The 18,361-nt window shown below is 36.1% G+C and overlaps 1 long non-coding RNA gene across 1 annotated transcript; it reads left to right on the top strand.

Moving 5' to 3' along the window:
- Positions 1-16,175: 16,175 nt before the first annotated feature.
- Positions 16,176-16,568, top strand: LOC149265162 (uncharacterized). The gene is made up of 2 exons (XR_016250797.1): positions 16,176-16,333; positions 16,468-16,568. It is a non-coding gene; the product is annotated as an uncharacterized LOC149265162 (long non-coding RNA).
- Positions 16,569-18,361: the final 1,793 nt, after the last annotated feature.

Below are 18,361 nucleotides of genomic sequence, written 5' to 3'. Positions count from 1 at the left end.
CCATGGTAGGCTACGAAATTTGAATGCGAGCCAAAATTTTGGAGGGCGGTTGTAGTCGCTACAACATTGGTGACACACTAGTAGGACTCGAGCTCTCTGTATGGACCTTGCTTCATGAAAAGCAAGTCTAACCTTTCCGGAAGTATTGTTCGATTCTTTGATCATCATGGTTTCCTCACTAGCTTGAGTGAAATATGTAATCCCTACCTTTCTCTTGATTAGTCAACACACATACCAAGCCAGTTCAACTTAAGTTGTTTCAATTGGGGATGAGGGGTATATTGATGCACAAGTAATATAATTGTCATAGTTTTAGTTTCATCTCTGGTGTTGCTTCGCTACCAGCAGGCCTGGACAGTAGCCCAGTGGAGTCATGCAAGAACACAAGCATCGCTCCACTGCTAGCGAGCCTAGTCAATACCACGGTGGAGTTACTTGCATCACCTCTCTAAGCATGAAGCCTTTCTCTTCTTTTTCCTTATTCATTTTTTCATTTTTTTTCATTTTTCAAAGAATTGTGCATAGGCACTTATTTATTTTAGAGGTGAAAGAGGGATCCTGACTTATTGAGGGCAAAAGAGGTTGTCCCTCCAGAGAAGTATGTTATATATACCTATGACATACTTTTTAAGGTTTTCGCCCTCACCTTACTCTACTTGACTGAGTTTACAAAGGCTAATCCAAAAAACCAATTAGAGTAGGTGGTACTAGTTATCAGTGCAAGCATTGTGTTTTCACCAAGACTCACTCTGAACAGAACATATTTTCCATCAAGGTATCATCGACTGAAGACAACAAGCTCTTCATAAAGAGAGAGGACAACAGATAACCAAATGTTGATAGTTGTACAAGTCCTCTTATATTTTCCTGGCTTGTCTCGAGAGCCAAACACGGTTTCATGTGAGACTAAACCTATGAGTACAAACAAGCAAACAAACAAGAAAGCAAAGAGAAGAAGTAAAGCAAAAGAAAAACAAGTAAGAAAAGAAAGCAAGAAAGCAAACCAAACCAAGTAAGCAAGAAAAAAACACGCAAACAAATAAAAATAAGAAAGAAAATGCTACTCCTACTCCTAAACTAAACAGTGCATGGGCCTACTCATGTAAAGTGATATTTCCAATGTAGCCACTGACACATTGGTTGACCCATGTTGGTGAAGGCGTGGTTTACGAGAAAGGTAAGTGTGTAAACCAGCAAAAAAGAAAATATAATAGTGAATACCAACACACTTCGAATTTAAAAATGTCCACAGAAAAGAAAAGAATAAAAGTGCAAGATAAGCATTATGCGGATGTATCATGGTTATGCATCACACTGTGCACAGACGATAAACATGCACACTCTTTTGACCATGACAAACGAGAAAACATAAGAAAGAAAGACAACTTACGTTTAGCAAGAGTTCTCGTTGTGTATGATTCCTCCAATGCATGAGTGATGGGATCATGTGGTTCAGGTGGAGGATGTGGAATCTCTGAACTAAATTTATCTTCAATGTAAATAGGAGAGTGATGAGGAGCCTTGGGTGTTTCATCAGATTTCTGACCTAAAATGGAGCTAACCTCAAGACAACAAGGACCTGACATAACCATCATCTCAAGTTGAAGTGCCTCGATAGCTTGAGGGGTTTCCACTTCATCACCAGGTAAATCATCAAAGATGGGTGGCTTAGAAAGATCAATAGTGAATGAATCATCATCGTGATTGAATGGAGTAAAGAGATCATGGAAGCCACGATTAGAAAATTTGATAAGTTTTTTGACATCCTCATGCTCTGATGAATCGTACAGAGGGGTTGATGAGAAGAAAGAATGTTCACCCTCTGCATTTCCAGAAATGATAGATGAAATATTGAGTGGATTTGCAAACACATATGTGTCCTCTCCACTATGCAATGACAGACTGACATCCGGTGTATTATGTGAATGATCGGAAGTAGATGCATCCAAGAATGAATTCTCACACGGAAAATTAAAAATGGAAAAATCACCAAAGATGTCAGGGAAAAACAGATGAGGTGTGGATAGAAGGAGGTCATCCTTCACCACGGGTTCTTCTTCAGATTCCCACACATACTCATCATAAATGATAGTGCAGGTTGGCTTCTCAACACCAACTCTGTCGACAACTTGATCCTCGTGAACAACAAGTGTGGAGTTTGGAACAGGAGAACACAACACAGTGCAATATGGAGGATCAACAGAACGTGGGGACAAAGGTTGAGGAAATAATTTCACGTGACAACCAACAGTATTGCAAGCCAAATCTGTTCATAAATCAAGAGCAGGTGGGGTCGGAGGATGTGATGGTTCAACAAATGGGTGTGCACCTTCTCCCGCCTTGCACTGCGGGGCTATAGTTGTTTGATGAGATGAGGACGGACAATCATTTGTGAAAACAACCTTGTCCACCTTAGATTTAGCAGCTCTAACATTGAGGTATGTTGGGATGGGTTTGAATGATTCTAACACTTGTGGATTTTCAGATATGTGAAGAAGGTATTGAAATCTTTCACGAAGAAATTTCCAATCAATTTCATCCTTTGGGATTTGAAAGGCGAGATTACAAAAGCGATCCCAAAATTGTACAAGGGATTCATCAGGTGCTTTTCGTAATTGCAACATTTTCTTTTTGAGTGCATTACGGTCATAATGATGGAAAGCACGGTCTATCTCTTCAACGAATTGGTTGAATAAGTGAATATATTTATTGGGCAGTGTGACACACCATTGCAATGGGTGCCCTCGAAGCATGAATGCGAACAAAGAGAAGGCCACATAATCCTCGGGGTGTTCCAAGGTATCATAGAGATCTTCGAAAGCAGCTTTATGCCTAAGCCAAGTTGTTTTGCCTTCACCTTCATATGTGTATTGTGACAAGAGATCCTAGAACTCCCTCGAGACTTCAAACACATTTCCATAAGACATACATCTCAGAGGGTGAATTGTAACATAAGTCATGATAGATGTGCAGGGATTCAAAACGGATTTTGATGACTCAACTTGTCATCTGGCCCTCCTTTTAGCACCAGAAATGTTAATGGTGTTGGACCCACCAACATGTCAAGAGGATCTCCCCAATAAGAAGTCCTAACTAGACCTGAGACCATTTGGAGTAGGAGTCCTAGCAATGGGTATTAAAGCTATGCTTTGACTGCGATAGCACACAAAGGTAAGTGTGATATCTTTGTCAGATGCAAGTGTGTGACCTTGCAACAAGTCAAGAGAGATGCATGGGGAGGTTCTAACACATGGAGGGAAAAAGGAGGTTTGTCCCTTAGAAGCCTATAATAGTACGCAACCTGAAAGGAACACATGAGTTGAATGGAAGCACAAGATGAAAATAAGAATAGTAGACAATCCAAAGTGATGTGTTAAACCAACAACATGACTTCAATAAGATTCATACAATCATATACAAAATATTTCATAAACAAATGCGTAAGTTAAACAACATACATTGCTAAAGTAACCATAATAGTTGAACTACAATAACAACATATGCATGAAGACATGTTGGCTCTATTATATTATATAAAGTGAAAGTTCCATCCATACATACAACCATGATAGCCACTAGCCCCAATAGTGGAACATTACAGTCAACACTGCCTACTCCTCTAAAGAGATGTACTCGCTCTGCACTGTGGAGAAGCCAAGGCTCATCACAATACTCTCCAAGCCCTCTCTAAGAAATTCCTAGCAAAATATTGGCTCCCAAAAGCCCATTCTATGAGTTATGAGGTTCTATATATAGCAAAGGGTGGGATGACCCTTGACATTCCCCTTTGTGACTCTTGGACTACCCTCATGACTCTTTAACTTCGTTACATAGAAATCTTTACATTACATATGAATATTGCATTCCACTAATGACACTTGGAATTTCACTTTACATTACATCTGATTACAACAGTTATGCCTCATAGTAGTGAGGTGGCCAAAAACTCATAACACAACTCGTGATGACATTATTGACATGTATTGTCTGACTGTGGTGTCCATGTTAAGTTGTTGTGCTGTTAAGTGATGGATGTTTCCTTGAATGTACTTTGTCTTCATCTCCACATAGCTTGGTGTTGGGGTCTTCAATGGTCTTGGTCTTCACAAGATGGTTCCATGCATGTGTTTCTTTTTCTTATCATTTGATATGATTTGTATGCATGTTCAACTACAAGAAAATTTTCTAGCATGTGCTCCTTCTTCATCTTGTTCATCATTGCACCATGGTCCATCAATGTACATGCTCCTACGATTCACTCATGATGGGACGACATCAAATCCAAAACCTCCTAAACTAGCATGATACGTTGTTCTCGTGTTTTGGGTCTAGGTGACCGAGAGGGAGGAAAAGACACAGAAACTATGCGAAGCAGATCTCAGGCTAGGATGAGAGGCTCCAGAGGATTGTCAGGATATACTTTACTTATTGTACTTACCCTCGAGATGATTATGCATCTAACGAATTTTGCATGTCGTCCCAATCTTTTGTCATCACTCGATTTCTTGGTTCTTCTCCTCAACTCCTTAATAGTGATCTAGTATGTCATCTTTTCCTGTAGTCACTGAGAGGTAGATATGCACAGTTTCAATGGGTAGTGATTATTGTCGATATGAGGCCCTGGGAGGCCCATTTATGCAGTTTCTGAATGCAAGACAAGTTGGACAACTTAGAAAACACTGCGTAGTTTTGAGATGCAAGACACTGCTGCGGGATGGGGTCTTGGGAGGACACCTCTGCGTGTTTTCTGAGTGTAGTGCAGCCTGGGCAACTGAGGGGAAATATTGTGTAGTTTCTAAATGCAAGGCACTATTGTGGGATAGGTCTCGGGAGGACACATCTGCACAGTTTCAGGTTACAAGGCAGACTAGGTAGCTAAGGGAAAACACTGCGCAGTTTTTGAAGACAGTCTGTTCTGGTTAGGGAAGGATGCTGGAGGAAACCACTATGCAGTTTTGGATGTCAAGGGAGGCTGGGGTCCCTGCGCATTGTGTAGTTCCAGCAGGCAAGGGAAAAATCTTGAGGGTTGCAGAAGTAAATTGTGCAGTTCCAAAAAGCTAGATGAGGTTAGGTTGCTTGAAAAATAGACTAAGTATGATATCAATGAAACTAATGTAAACAGTGATAGAACTTGACTATGATCACACACAAACACTTAGTGATACAACATAGACCATCCAAAACATATAAAACACACTCTTCTTGATGCAACAACCTTTGTGACAAGAGTGCGTGAAGTGAGTGTGAAACATGTCTATGTAATGAGAACAACCCATATGCACAAGATTTCCCCTTGAAGCAGAACAAAATTCCCTTTGCATGACAAACAATAATCCCTATGCCCAAAGATGACACATGCTGCATAAAGATGAGAACATGAACAACTCTTAAGATCAAGGAGGGGGGCTTGAGATCATCAGCTTACCAATAAGTGACCAAGGAACGATTGATCATAGGATCCATGGTAGGCTCTGAAATTTGCATGCAAGCCAAAATTTTGGAGGGTGGTTGTTTCCGCTACAACAAGTTATGAGTTGAGTTTCTCATGATGTCCTTCTATCTTGAGCTTTGATATGTAATTTATTTTATATCTTGGTTGTCGGTTATGCGACCTTGAACACTTGTTGGAGTGAATATCATGTTTGCTTGTTCATTTATCTATTAAAATTTTAATTTTTGTTGTTGTAATTTCAATAGTTTGATACAGTTTTACTCTGGATAACCATTTTCTCCAATCATTCAATAGTCGATACTTACAAACCTTAACCATATGTTAGTTTTAGATGTATGGCTTTAGCTCTTAATTAAACAACCTCATGTGAGTGTGCACTTGAAATAAATCATTTTCAGCTATGTGCTGTTTTTTACACTGATAGTTATTTTCATAATTGATTATTGATTCCATATTTAGTTATATTCTTGTCTTCTTTATTTTTATTGACCCTAAAGGGATTAGGGTTTATATATTTCTTTTCCATTGTTTAAACTGTTGAATACCAATTTCAGCTTATTTATAAATATTTATTCTTGTTCTGTAATATAAAGGTAAATACTCTTATTATTTACACCACTTATATGTAGCCATGGCCTCTGCCATACTTTATAGAAACACTATTATTATTATTAACCTGTTATATCATTGGGACATGTTTTTAGGAGTTGCCATTTATCTTCTAGACAAAGTAATAAAGAATTAAGGATTGTTCCAACTTGGTGAAAAATTGTCCATTAGGGTTCGGAACTAACCTTGTTCACCAATAATATATGACTACTTCATAATACCATAATTAAATTGAAAACATTTGCATAGCAAAAAAGAAACTAAATATGTTTAAGAAAACATTCCAAGACCACATTTCACTTATCTATGTCCATGTAAGTAACCTGCCACAAAAATCACTGTGGACAAAAGAATGCTCCACCCAATCAATGAGAATTAGAAATCTCTACTAGAACTCCCCACTGAGACAGTTTCACATTGAGTACAATATTCCTTGTTAGGGACCACAGCAAGTGCAACCTAAGACAATTAATGATCGTACCATGTATATTCATAGGACTTCACTAACCTCACAAGGTTTGATTTGAATTCCACTAGCCAACTAGCTCAAGGATTCCCTGTTTGGTAGCATCTTGCTTCTCTCTGCGGCATCGTGTCTAAGGGTATCTAGCTATATGAATTTATCTCCTATCTTAGGTCTCCTCCATCCAAGCTCCAAGTTCACAAGGTTACCTTAGGCTTTTTCCCTCTCATCCTCTTGGCTTCCTTTTCCCTAATTGAGATAATTTATCTCTAGGGAGAGAAATTTGGGCAAGTAACTACCTCTACTCGTAATTATCTTTCAACTATATGGAATATGAAACTCTCTTTCAACATTTCTTTTTCTATCGTAATTTTCCGTGGCTAACTGTATGAAATATTTATTAATGAAATTAGAAAACATTTATGTCCATCACATATTCATATTAGTCCTTTAACATGGCCCACGGTTTGTCAATTAACTTAACAAAAATTTCCTGAAAATTTACAAATTAACTGGGTAGTATTACAATGGAGCTTTTGACATCTAACATAAAATTTGCAACATACATGTCAAGTTGGACGACTAATAGGGGAAGATTTGTGGCATAGGTTTATAAAACGTCTAAGAAACTTTCATAACATATATGTAAAGTTCTGCAATATGCTAGTTTATGGAATATATATTATATATTTTTATGTAATATTAAAAATTTTGATTAGGGATTAAAAAGAAGAAAAGAAGAAAAAATATATATTTGAAATTTAATGAAAAATTGATATTACCAAAGTTTGTCATCTTCCCTAATCAAAAGATATTACATGTTTCCATGCAACTCTATCTACTAGTCTCAATTTGAAAGTCATTCAAGATACTTCTAAATAAATAGTGCTACAATTGTAGAAATAATGGAATTTATCTTTCAGTAATATAATACTCCATTTTCTTAATTACTCTATTCTATTAATCATTTCTTCTTTAGTTATAATACTAAGTGTTACAATATTATGAAATCTCAAATTTTTATTTTTATTTTTTAACAAATTTCATATAGAATTAATAATAAATAGCTTTCCTAAAATTTATGAAATAATTAAAATAAGATATCAAATAATAAATACATAAAACTTACTTCTTCACAAATAAACACCAAATTTATTATAGAAAATATAATGTAAGAGAAAACTCAACTTTAAATTAATGATAAAATACTTATAAACACAAAATTTGTATAAAAAAAAAAAACTCAACTTTAGTTTAAACCTAAAATATTGATATAAAAAAATAGCTTTCCAATAAATTTTGACATAAACCAATATTAAAAATCAAATTTTATTTCAACATTATACCTTAAAAATATTACTTTTAACTATATAATAAAAAATAAATTAAAAAAACCATTTTCCTTTCCCTACAAATGCAAATAAAGAAACCCATTTTTCTTTCAATAGTGTAGTATTTAAAAACATTCGAACATAAATTTCTGAAATCCACAATCATCCATATGATAATGTTTTCAACCATTTTGCTTTTTACTAAAAGTTTTTAGAGATAATTACTCTCAATTACATTTAGTGAATTTGACATTTTAGTTTTTCTGTTTCCTACCATTTAAACTTGGGAAGGCTCAATTATAAGAATTTAAAAAAATAAATGAAATCCATTTTCTTTTTAATAATTTAGTATTTAAAAAAAAACTCAAATGTAAATGTATGAAATCCGCAATCATCCACGTTATAATGTTTTGAGCCATTTAGTATCCCAGTTTAAGAAAATAAATGGACCCTGTTTTTTTTAATAGTTTAATATTTAAAAGAACTTAAACGTAAGTTTATGAAATCTACAATCATCCATTTGATAATGTTTTCAACCATTTAGTATTTGAGTTAAAAATTTTGGAGATAATTGCTCCCAATTACATTCAATGAGTTTGAGAGTTTTTTTTGTTTCCATGTAGTTTAAATTTAAGAAGCGTCAAGTATATTATAGTTTAAATTTAGGAAGTGTCTTGTATTTGTGAGTTATTATGTATTTATTTGTATTGGTGAGTTATTATGTATTTATTTTTTGATATTATGAATAAATCAATTAACATATTTTAATTTTGTATTTTCAATCAATTGAATCAATACAAATTACTAATTTTTATATTAGATTGTGTTATTGTGTTGTTATTTCTTTTTATGAGTTAAATTTGAGGATATTTATTTACATTTTCTTTATTTTTACTTTAAAATATTGATCATTTTTCACAATATGTGTGTATAATTTGAAATAAACCTATAGAAAACAAAAGAAGTTAGTGATTATATAAGATAATTTGGTCCAAGATATGTACTATTCAACACCCATAATACTAAGACTTTAAGATGAAACATCGAAGTAAGCAAAATCCTTCATAGTGATCTTTGAACTTATCAAAAAAACTCTACACTCAATCTTGAATCAGGGCATGTGATCTTGAGTCATATCTTGTGATCTTATATTATACACACTTAGACAGAAAGCATAAACATTAACATCTAAAACTTAAAAATTTAGCCTCAAATAACATATACACAAAAACATTTTTACTACACTCACTGACTTTTCTTATCTATATAAGTGAAATAATTATTTTTATTTAATTTTAAAAATTTTATATAATTTTTTTTATATTAACACAGTGATAATAAATCTAGATTTTTATAAAATAACCAAAAAAAAATCTGCATAACAAAAAATAGCAAAAATACATAATACATCATCTTTAATCTTACGAATAAAAATAAAAAATCAAATATCATGGAAAACAAATACTTTTAATCTCTTCAAAATAAATATATGAATTTGAAACGGCTTATAGTATGTGTTTTGTATAGATCTATTTTCGTTTTTCAAGATCGATATAATGATGCAGAAGTCAAATGTATTGGGACAAAATCATATCCTCCTTGCAAGTCTAGGCCCAGCGGTTGAGCCCTTCTTTCGAATAGCAAGGAGATCTACACATCTTGGGTACTCTTGGTCAGTAACTCAAGCGCTGCTGATTTCTTTTGCTGCAACATACCTTGTTGTTCTCCTCCACAAACGTTGAGTATATATAGAAAAAAATAGATTATCCCTGCTCAAATTAGTTACTGTGTAAATATTTGATAGTGATGAAACCATGTGATCTCATGAATATTGTAGCATATTTTCAATGGTCGAAATTTAAGGGCTATCAAATTGTATTAAACCATGCTCTTGATGCCCGCTCAGAAAGTGTTGGGATCATTTGTGGGGCTGTTGAAAAATAACACATTGCATGCATAAGATTTACGCTCTTCTGTGCATCAATGGTTGACAGCTTGGATGGCGATTAACATCGTGGTACTGTGAACTGAGAAGAGTCAATTAAATTTTGTTTCAGTTGACAATGCGCGTCTGCAAACTCTGCATTGCACTGTCCCCCGAGTCTCAAGTATTAATCATAACGAATGTACATGGTTAATAGTGTGGAGACTGACGGGTAGGTAGTGTTATGGTCTGCGACGAACTGTAGATGAAGCCTGCAGGCATTAGGCACAAAGATGCCATAGTCGGAGATTGGAAATAAAAGACTGTGCGGTTCGCCACCATTGCTTTTCATTTTCAAGAAATGGATACACCGGTACAGTGGAAAAAGTGACACGGAATTGAATATTGTTCAATAAGGTAATGGCTGAAATTTAAAAGTAGTGGTCTCTGGTCGGATGGCGATTCCTATTTTCAAACTCATAAGAAAAGTTATTGCGTCTTGACATGCGCCCTCGATAGCTACAGAGATGACTGGAAAAAAAAAAGCATGTTATATGGGGCTATTGACGCATGTCCAACACAATAACTTTTCTACGGGACTTGTGAGACACCCTTCCATGTGGAATTTTCTATCCCTCGCGATTCTCATGTCTCTTCAGTGCCAATAAAGTCATAATACCGCAATGATACAGCAACTCATGAATCTTTTTCTGGCGATATAGAGTGATTCCCTTCCAAATTCCAATTCAATTATTTCTTCCATTTTCGTACGAATCTCTGGAGCATCATTTCATAATTTTATACTCGCATCGACCCTTCAGCTCCCAATGGGGTTAAATTTGACAGTCGTCCTATCCAATTTCTGAAAATAATTTGCTCTCACATTAAACTGCTCCATCCAGTGGAAAGATCTAGCCAAATTTCGTTCTCTCCAACTTTATCCCAAAACGTCCTCAGAAAATGTTAGCTACATATCTGCTTTTTGCCTCTAACCCTTCTCAGCTACGGAAATATACAATAGGATCTAGGGAATTTAGACCTACCAAAACAGGGTTCGAATAAATCTTTTTGCATATCACATAAGAATTTAAAGTTGGAGCGGCATCTTATGCACCGTTTCTCCGAAACAGTCTAGAAATGTAGATTGGTGTAGATTTTTATTAATAAATTTTACCATACTAAAGTGATTTTTAAGATTGGGGTAGATTTTTATTAATAAATTTTACTATATAAAGTGATTCTTAAGGCTATTAAAAATAAATTATGCTAATTAATCCACACCTATTTAAAATATAGAAAATGGCCAACATAACACAGATGTCGAATCTTTTTGCTTCGTTGGATTCCACAAATCAGTACGGCACTCATTGTTGCAGTACCCGTAACTATTTTCGCTAGGTTTATGCAATTATTCTTTTAAGGCACTTTTATTAGTCCCTGCCTGGACTATAGCGTTCGATCGAACGTTTGACCGCCTATTAATCCATCGGTTGACCGTTTTTTTTTATGTTTTGTTGTGTTTTAACCAAAGTTTAATCGTAGCAATTTTGTTCACTTAAATTTTATCCAAAGTTTTAACTCTGAAAGCGCATTGTACCTCTTATTGCAGGCTTCACGTGGCCCGATGCAAGAAAATTGTGGCAATACTATTTTAACCAAAGTTCTGTCATTTTATATACCATGTCATTTTATATACCATTTCCAATTTGTATTTTATCCAAAGTCTGGAAAATTATGGTGACAAACATGAAACTTAGGTGCATGCAAAGTTTATTATATAGCTGCCACCTCTCACGCAGCTGGCTATCACTGTCTGCCACCGTCTGCCACCTCTCAAGTAGCTCGCTACCACATTAAGGTACCTTCCTAATTTCTGAAGGAGGGCTAATGTTTCAGAGCCTTCACAACCTGCCATCTTCAGGCGAGCTTCCGGTGATAAGGTGACATTATTAGTTAATTTCTTAGCTACTTCTTCGCTTCCCTTTCTTTATATCGAATGACATCCGCTCATAGGTAATTGTGTTGCAGGTATGCTCTGCGAACGCTATCTCGTTTTCCCTTGGTCAAGATGCCAGTACGAGGATGGTCTTCTGTGAATGAAGCTTCAAGTTTTCCCTGATACTTTTGATTACTTTCCTTGCAGTTTTCGCTATAAGGTTTAACTTCCCCTTTGATGTTATTATGTCTCCAGACCACCCTCAGCTGGAACGACTCTCCCCACGTAAGCTACAGTTCATGTTCAGTCTTTAAATGTTTATGGAAGGTTATGAATTCGGAGCTTAATCCTCTGGTTGGCCTCACAGGTAACCCTCTGTCTAGTATTACACTTGGAGCAGTATTACTCTTGGAACGTAGCTGTGAAAGGTAGCCTAGCAATGTACCCCTCCGCTATGCCTCTAGGTTGGTCTATTAAGAACCCCCGATGGCATTGACCTAGAACTTCATGCTTAGCTGTTGATCTATGGTTAGATTAATTAAGGGTTTTTACAATTTATGATGGTAGGGTTTGCTGGCTCTCAACACAGCCAAACCCTCGTCACATTACCAGCAATTCCTATCTCTATTCGCTGGATTGTTATGAGGCCCAGACTATGTATTATGTTTTTGATAACATCTTAGTAATGATAACATCTTGAATTTAAGCTATGGATGTTAAATTTGGGCACAAATGTTTGTTGGGTTTTTCAGGTGTGGAGTATATCATATCAGAGTGTTTGTTTGAGGCTCTCCGTGAAGAAGAGCAGAAGCTTTGGCATTCTCACTGTTACGAGGTATGTGTCACTATATCATTAGATGAATTTCTTGTGGCTCCATTTTGTATATCTGAATATGCGATGGTGTGTAGCATGGCACCAAAAAATACAAACTAGCATCAATTTATTTTAATCTTTAAATCTAATGCGCCAAGAACTCCTGCATTCTGAAACTGCCTGTTAAAATGGTACTAACAAAAAATACAAACTAGCATCAATTTATTTTAATTTTTAAATCTAATGCGCCAAGAACTCCTGCATCTAGAGGAATCTGAAACTGCGTGTTAAAATGGTACTATGTTGTGGCTCAGGAATCTGAAACGGTGTGTTGAAATGGTTCTATATTCTGAAACTGTGTTAAAATGGTTCTATGTTGTGGCTCAGGAATCTGAAACTATGTTGAAAATTGAAATGGTTCTATGGTGTGGCCCTATACGTTGGGATTTTGGGTATGGCGCCTCCAAAAATTGATACCTTTGGGTGCATAACAGATTTAGCAGACTTGAGGTCTGTCTCTGTATTACCAGATTTGGCAGATTTGCCCTCTGTTTCTGTATTAACAAATTTGGGGTGAGGTTTAGATTTAAGATGGATCATTATTTATCTATAATCATAGATATAATCTATGAAGCACCCATAGGGCCGAAAATTTTATTAAATGCAGTTAATCACCTAGAGGGATTAAAAAATAATAAATAGAGGCTTTTAATTACTCACTGGGATGTACAAATCCCTTACATCCCAAAAATAAATCCGTTTATTTAACGCCCTTTGCAACTTTGTTAAACATTAACAATACCTTCTCAAGTAATTTGAACCTTATACTTTTTATTACAAATTTAGGATTTTGATTGCTCATTTGGGATCAACATATCCCAATACAATACCCTTAATATTATCAATACCTTCTAAATATTTGAACCTTAACCTTATACATTTGGTAAACATTAACAACACCAATTAAACAAATTTAGGATTTTGATTGGTCATTTGGGATCAACAGATCTCAAAAACAAAACCATTTTAACACCCCAAAGAGAATTGAGCCAAATTTACGGTAAACAAATTTAAGATTTTGATTCTCGTTTGGGATCAAGAGATCTCTAACAATACCATTTAACACCCCAAATAGAGTTGAACCAAATATAATACTCATACTAGCTAGTTTAGATGGTTGATCTATCCATTGATCCTGGTCCTGCTAAATTCATCCATTCACAGAGAACAAATTTCGGAAATAACGCACAGCATACCTACCTAATCAACCAACGGATTCACAAAGAACAAATTTCGGAAATAACGCACAGCATACCTACCTAATCAGCCAACGGACTCGCCTTTGTTGACAGTATTTCCGTCAATATAACGGTCGCACTCTCAGACGCTTCTCCGTCTTCTCTTTAACGGACGGACAGCGGCGGCTTCTGTTCTAGGAAGAATGTAATTAAGATTCGGGACAATTCAACATTCAACGAACATTAACAGAGTTTATTGATGAGCAGGGAGATGAAAATCGGCCGTCCGGGTTCTCGCTGAAACTTATCCAAATAAAACATTAATGGAAAACTTCCACACGTAGTCAGATGAACGGCCCCCATTTGACCATCTTGGTTCATGCAGTTGATAACGTGTCTGTGGTAAGAAACACGTGTCAAACTTTTTCATCCATTACCGGATTATTTACCGAAGTGATTTGAGCCTTGTACTTCTCTATGGTGCCATTAGCTGCATGCATCACATTGTACAACCACCTGGAATAAACAAATGATTTCCTTTATGGTCTAGGCACGATCCCCCATGCATCATATGACTTTGTCCTCCACCATGGCATCCTGCTGCTTTCTCATCACTTGAAGGCTCTGCATTAATGATGGAAGACATCCGTGTAAGATAACTCAGAAATTTCGGCGGAGGATGACTTACTGGAAAAGACGTATTTGGAGCACCAATTTGCTCCTCTACCTCTTGCAATGACTTGGTAAGCCACCACGGCTTCCTAACAATCCTTGAAGGTAAAACTATCTCTGTATCTATACTAGAACTTGGCTGATCTGAATCTTCTCTTGCTGATTGTTGCTCAGCAATCAGGACAATAGTTGTTTCTACCTCTTTAACCTTTGTTGGAGGTCCCTGTGACCCTGAAGACCATGCATCTTCATCAACCTTCAAATCTCAACTCACTAGTATCTTCCTCTTAGGTGAAACATATATCTTGTAAGTCGTAGAAAACGCATTATAGCCAGGCAGAATACCATTCAAAATAGAGGGTCCAAGCTTTGTCCTCTTCACCCCTGGAACATGAATGTAGATTGGACTCCCAAACACTTTGAAATGAGAAACATAAGGTTTTTCTCCTATAAAAGCTTCTCCTGGAGTCTTGTCCTTCAACACTTGGTGAGGACACCTATTTAGTATGCAGATTGCCGTACAATGTGCTTCTGCCCAAAGAAACATAGGCAGATTTATGTAATGAACTATGGACTTAGCAGTTTCTACTGTGGACCTGTTCTTTCTTTCTGCAACCCCATTCTACTGTGGGTTGTAAGACGCCATAAATTCCCTTTTTCTCCTGCTTCTCTGCGAAAAGAATCAAAACCATTGGAGGAATACTGTCTGCTATTGGTACCTTGATCTTCCTACATGTGTGGTTCTCAACAAGAGCTTTAAACTCTCAGAGCCTGTTAAAGATCTCAGTCTTGGTATTCATTAAATATACCCAGGTTTTCTTGGAAGAATCATCTATGAAAGTAACATCATAGAGATTGCCTGTCAATAATGATGATGGCATGGGTCCACAGAGATCTGAATGAATTAGATCAAAGATCCCTCTTGATCGGTAATCACCGCTTGGGAAAACAGCCTTGGCATGCTTGCTGAATTCACATTTCCTTGCACACTTGTATCCTCTCCACCTTGAAATCAGAAAATCCAACCAACATATCCTTCAAAAGAGGCAAGGATCCATAGTTCCGTTGACCAAATATTCTTTTCCAAAGCTCACACAGATTGTCACTGCTAGTCAACAAGGCTTTCTGTTTCATGTGATTTGCTAGCAGTCTGTAAAGTATGCCTTTGCTGCAACTATTTACTAAGATGGTGTAACTTTTGCATTTGCCTTTTCTCCGTATGGTTGCATGTCATGTATACAGTAGCACTTGCAAAACTCACCACTTTCAACTATCTAATAAAATTTGCCCTCGAATTCATCTGCTTACAAAATACTAAATAGTGATAGAGGAGACCTGTCACACACCTTATAGCATGGTTCTGATACCATGCTAGATTTTAGGGGTTACCATAAAATAATATGCACGCTAAACAGAAAGAGACATGCCCAAATAATACAATCTGTTTCAGTACTCAATTGATTATATTTTACAATTCAAGAGCTCAGATGTATACTAGTTTGGGCAGGGCTGCTTACATAACAAACAACTCGTTGACCTAATAAAACCATGGGTGGTAAATCTGTGTGCATACAGAATCATGTGGACAATATTAAACTATTAACATGTCAAACTGACTTTAAATATTCTAACAGCCTAGACACTGTTTTCGTTCAAGTCAATTCAATGATTCAGCCTTGCTGCAAATGAGCTCTGATGCTTAAATGGTTTTATTATGTTTCAGGCTCCAGCTGCTTCCTCTGAGTTTTCCTCAAGCAACCGTTAGTTCATTTCCTATGGAGCCATTAAAGGAGCGCACTTTGAGAGAATGATGTTATCTTAATGGACGTCTTAATGCTTGGATTCTAACCCTGAAATTCAAGTCTGTTATGACCAAGCTTGTGTTGTTAAACAGGTACATACTCTGACAGGCAGATCAAATTGTGAGTCCTTGGAGATGGCCAACAGTTCATATTTTGTCACTTCATTAAACTAACCTATTTTTCTCTGATATATATTATGATTTTTGTTGGTATTTTATATGTGCAGACTGCAAAGTGAAATTGCTCTATAAATAAGATATTTAAGTTTCTTTTGGTTGCAATTGGAAGCACTTCTTGGGATTATGCGATGTGCATTTACAAGGCCATTTCTTGGGATTATGCGATGTGCATTTACAAGGCCATAAAATAATAGGCAACAGAAGACAAATGGGTTTAGTATGCAGCCTGTATATTAAACTCTTTAAGTATCAAAAATAAACATATGGTCACTGCTTAACTATATCCCTCTATCAGCTTTTATTCCAAGATCAAGCCTTGGCAAAACTCTTTTGTCGAGGCAAACAATAACTCAGCTACTCTCTAAATGGGCATGCATTCTATTAATGGAATAATCTAAAGCAGTATGTGCTGCTGATGCTGGGAGAATGACATCATCCTGGGTTTCACATCAGTATATCTGTCATTTGTGAAGATCATTGCCAAAGCTGGGAGGTTCTTCTCTTCAGGTACTTGGCAGGCAAAAATCAACCACTGCTTTTCATTTACCTCTACGTGTTCAGGGCCAGTGTTTCTCAGCTAGTGCAAACCTCAAGGTAATTGATAATACTACCTTTCGAAGTGGTTATGCTACAGTGATGAACTGCGGTCTTTTATGGACAGAATAATACCTTAACTGAAAATTATTTTCCTTTTACTTCCATCCAGTTCTTCTTGTGATTTAAATGTAATATTATATTGCAATGCCTCTCAAAATTTGTGTTTTCTTTAATTTTATTTTCCAGGAAATCTTTGAAGAATCAGACAATTAGGAATCTCTAGAAAGCTGTGGACCAACCTGTGATGGGGAATCTACAGGAGGTCCTTTACTTGTTGAAACGAACAAGACTGAGGGCATTCCATACACTTTGGATAAAAATTTAAATAGTTCAGGCTTAAAGCATGCAAATGGAAGGCTGATGGTAATAGATGGGACAGCTGCAATGTACAGATCATACTACCAGCTGATGGGTATGCGATAAATACATCCTCCATTTTCATCCTACCTTACAACTCGTGTTGTTCTTCACATGAATCAGGACAGCTTTAAGCGTTTGTATTGTATTGTCCCTGCAGACCCCGGCAGGGACTACCGCCACGGCAGTGGCTCCTTGTTTTTGATGGGCTACGATTGCTTAGGGTATAAAATGGAAGATGAAACTTATATTTTGAAATTAGTAGCTTACAGTGAGTATGTTGCATCTATAAATTGCCTAAGTTTCCATTAAATTAATTATAAAAATCAGAAATATATAAGTTTACATTATTTTAGTGATATTAAAACTAACTCTTAGAAAATAAGAACTAATCATAATCTAGACACATGCACAATTGTGAAACAAATTCCCTCCAATAATACATATTCTCTATTATTTTCAACTCTCCCCTTTAATGGAGAAATGAAAAAATTCAAATTTAATCCTTCTAAGGGGCTTGGTGAAGATATATGCTGCATTCTGATAGGTATTACAATATTCAATGAACATTTCTTTACACTGAACCTTTTCTCTAACAAAGTGAAACTAAGTATCAATATGTTTTTTGTTTTTATGAAACACAGGGTTATTTTCCACCTTGATTGAACTTTGGTTATCACATTTAATCACCGTAGAATCTTTTTGTTCTTCTCCAACATCACGAAGAAGTCTCCTCAACCAAATTGTTTCACAAGTGGCTACACATACAACTTGATACTCTACTTCTGCTGAAGATAAGGATACATTACTCTGCTTCTTGGTGCTCCAAGAAATGACCTCGATCCTAATGTTGAAAGCATAACTTGGTATGGAACTTCTATCATCAAGATTTTCAGCCCAATCTAAATCTGAAAAACCTATCAATCTAACATCAAAAGAATCAATATATTTAATGACAAAGTCTGAGGTTCCTTGAAGATACCTTAA

Source organism: Pinus tabuliformis, chromosome 6, assembly GCF_031772625.1.
Source record: "Pinus tabuliformis cultivar Carrire ecotype Pingquan chromosome 6, CPIR1, whole genome shotgun sequence".
Classification (NCBI taxonomy): Eukaryota; Viridiplantae; Streptophyta; class Pinopsida; order Pinales; family Pinaceae; genus Pinus; species Pinus tabuliformis.
This window is presented reverse-complemented; position numbering and strand designations above follow the sequence as displayed.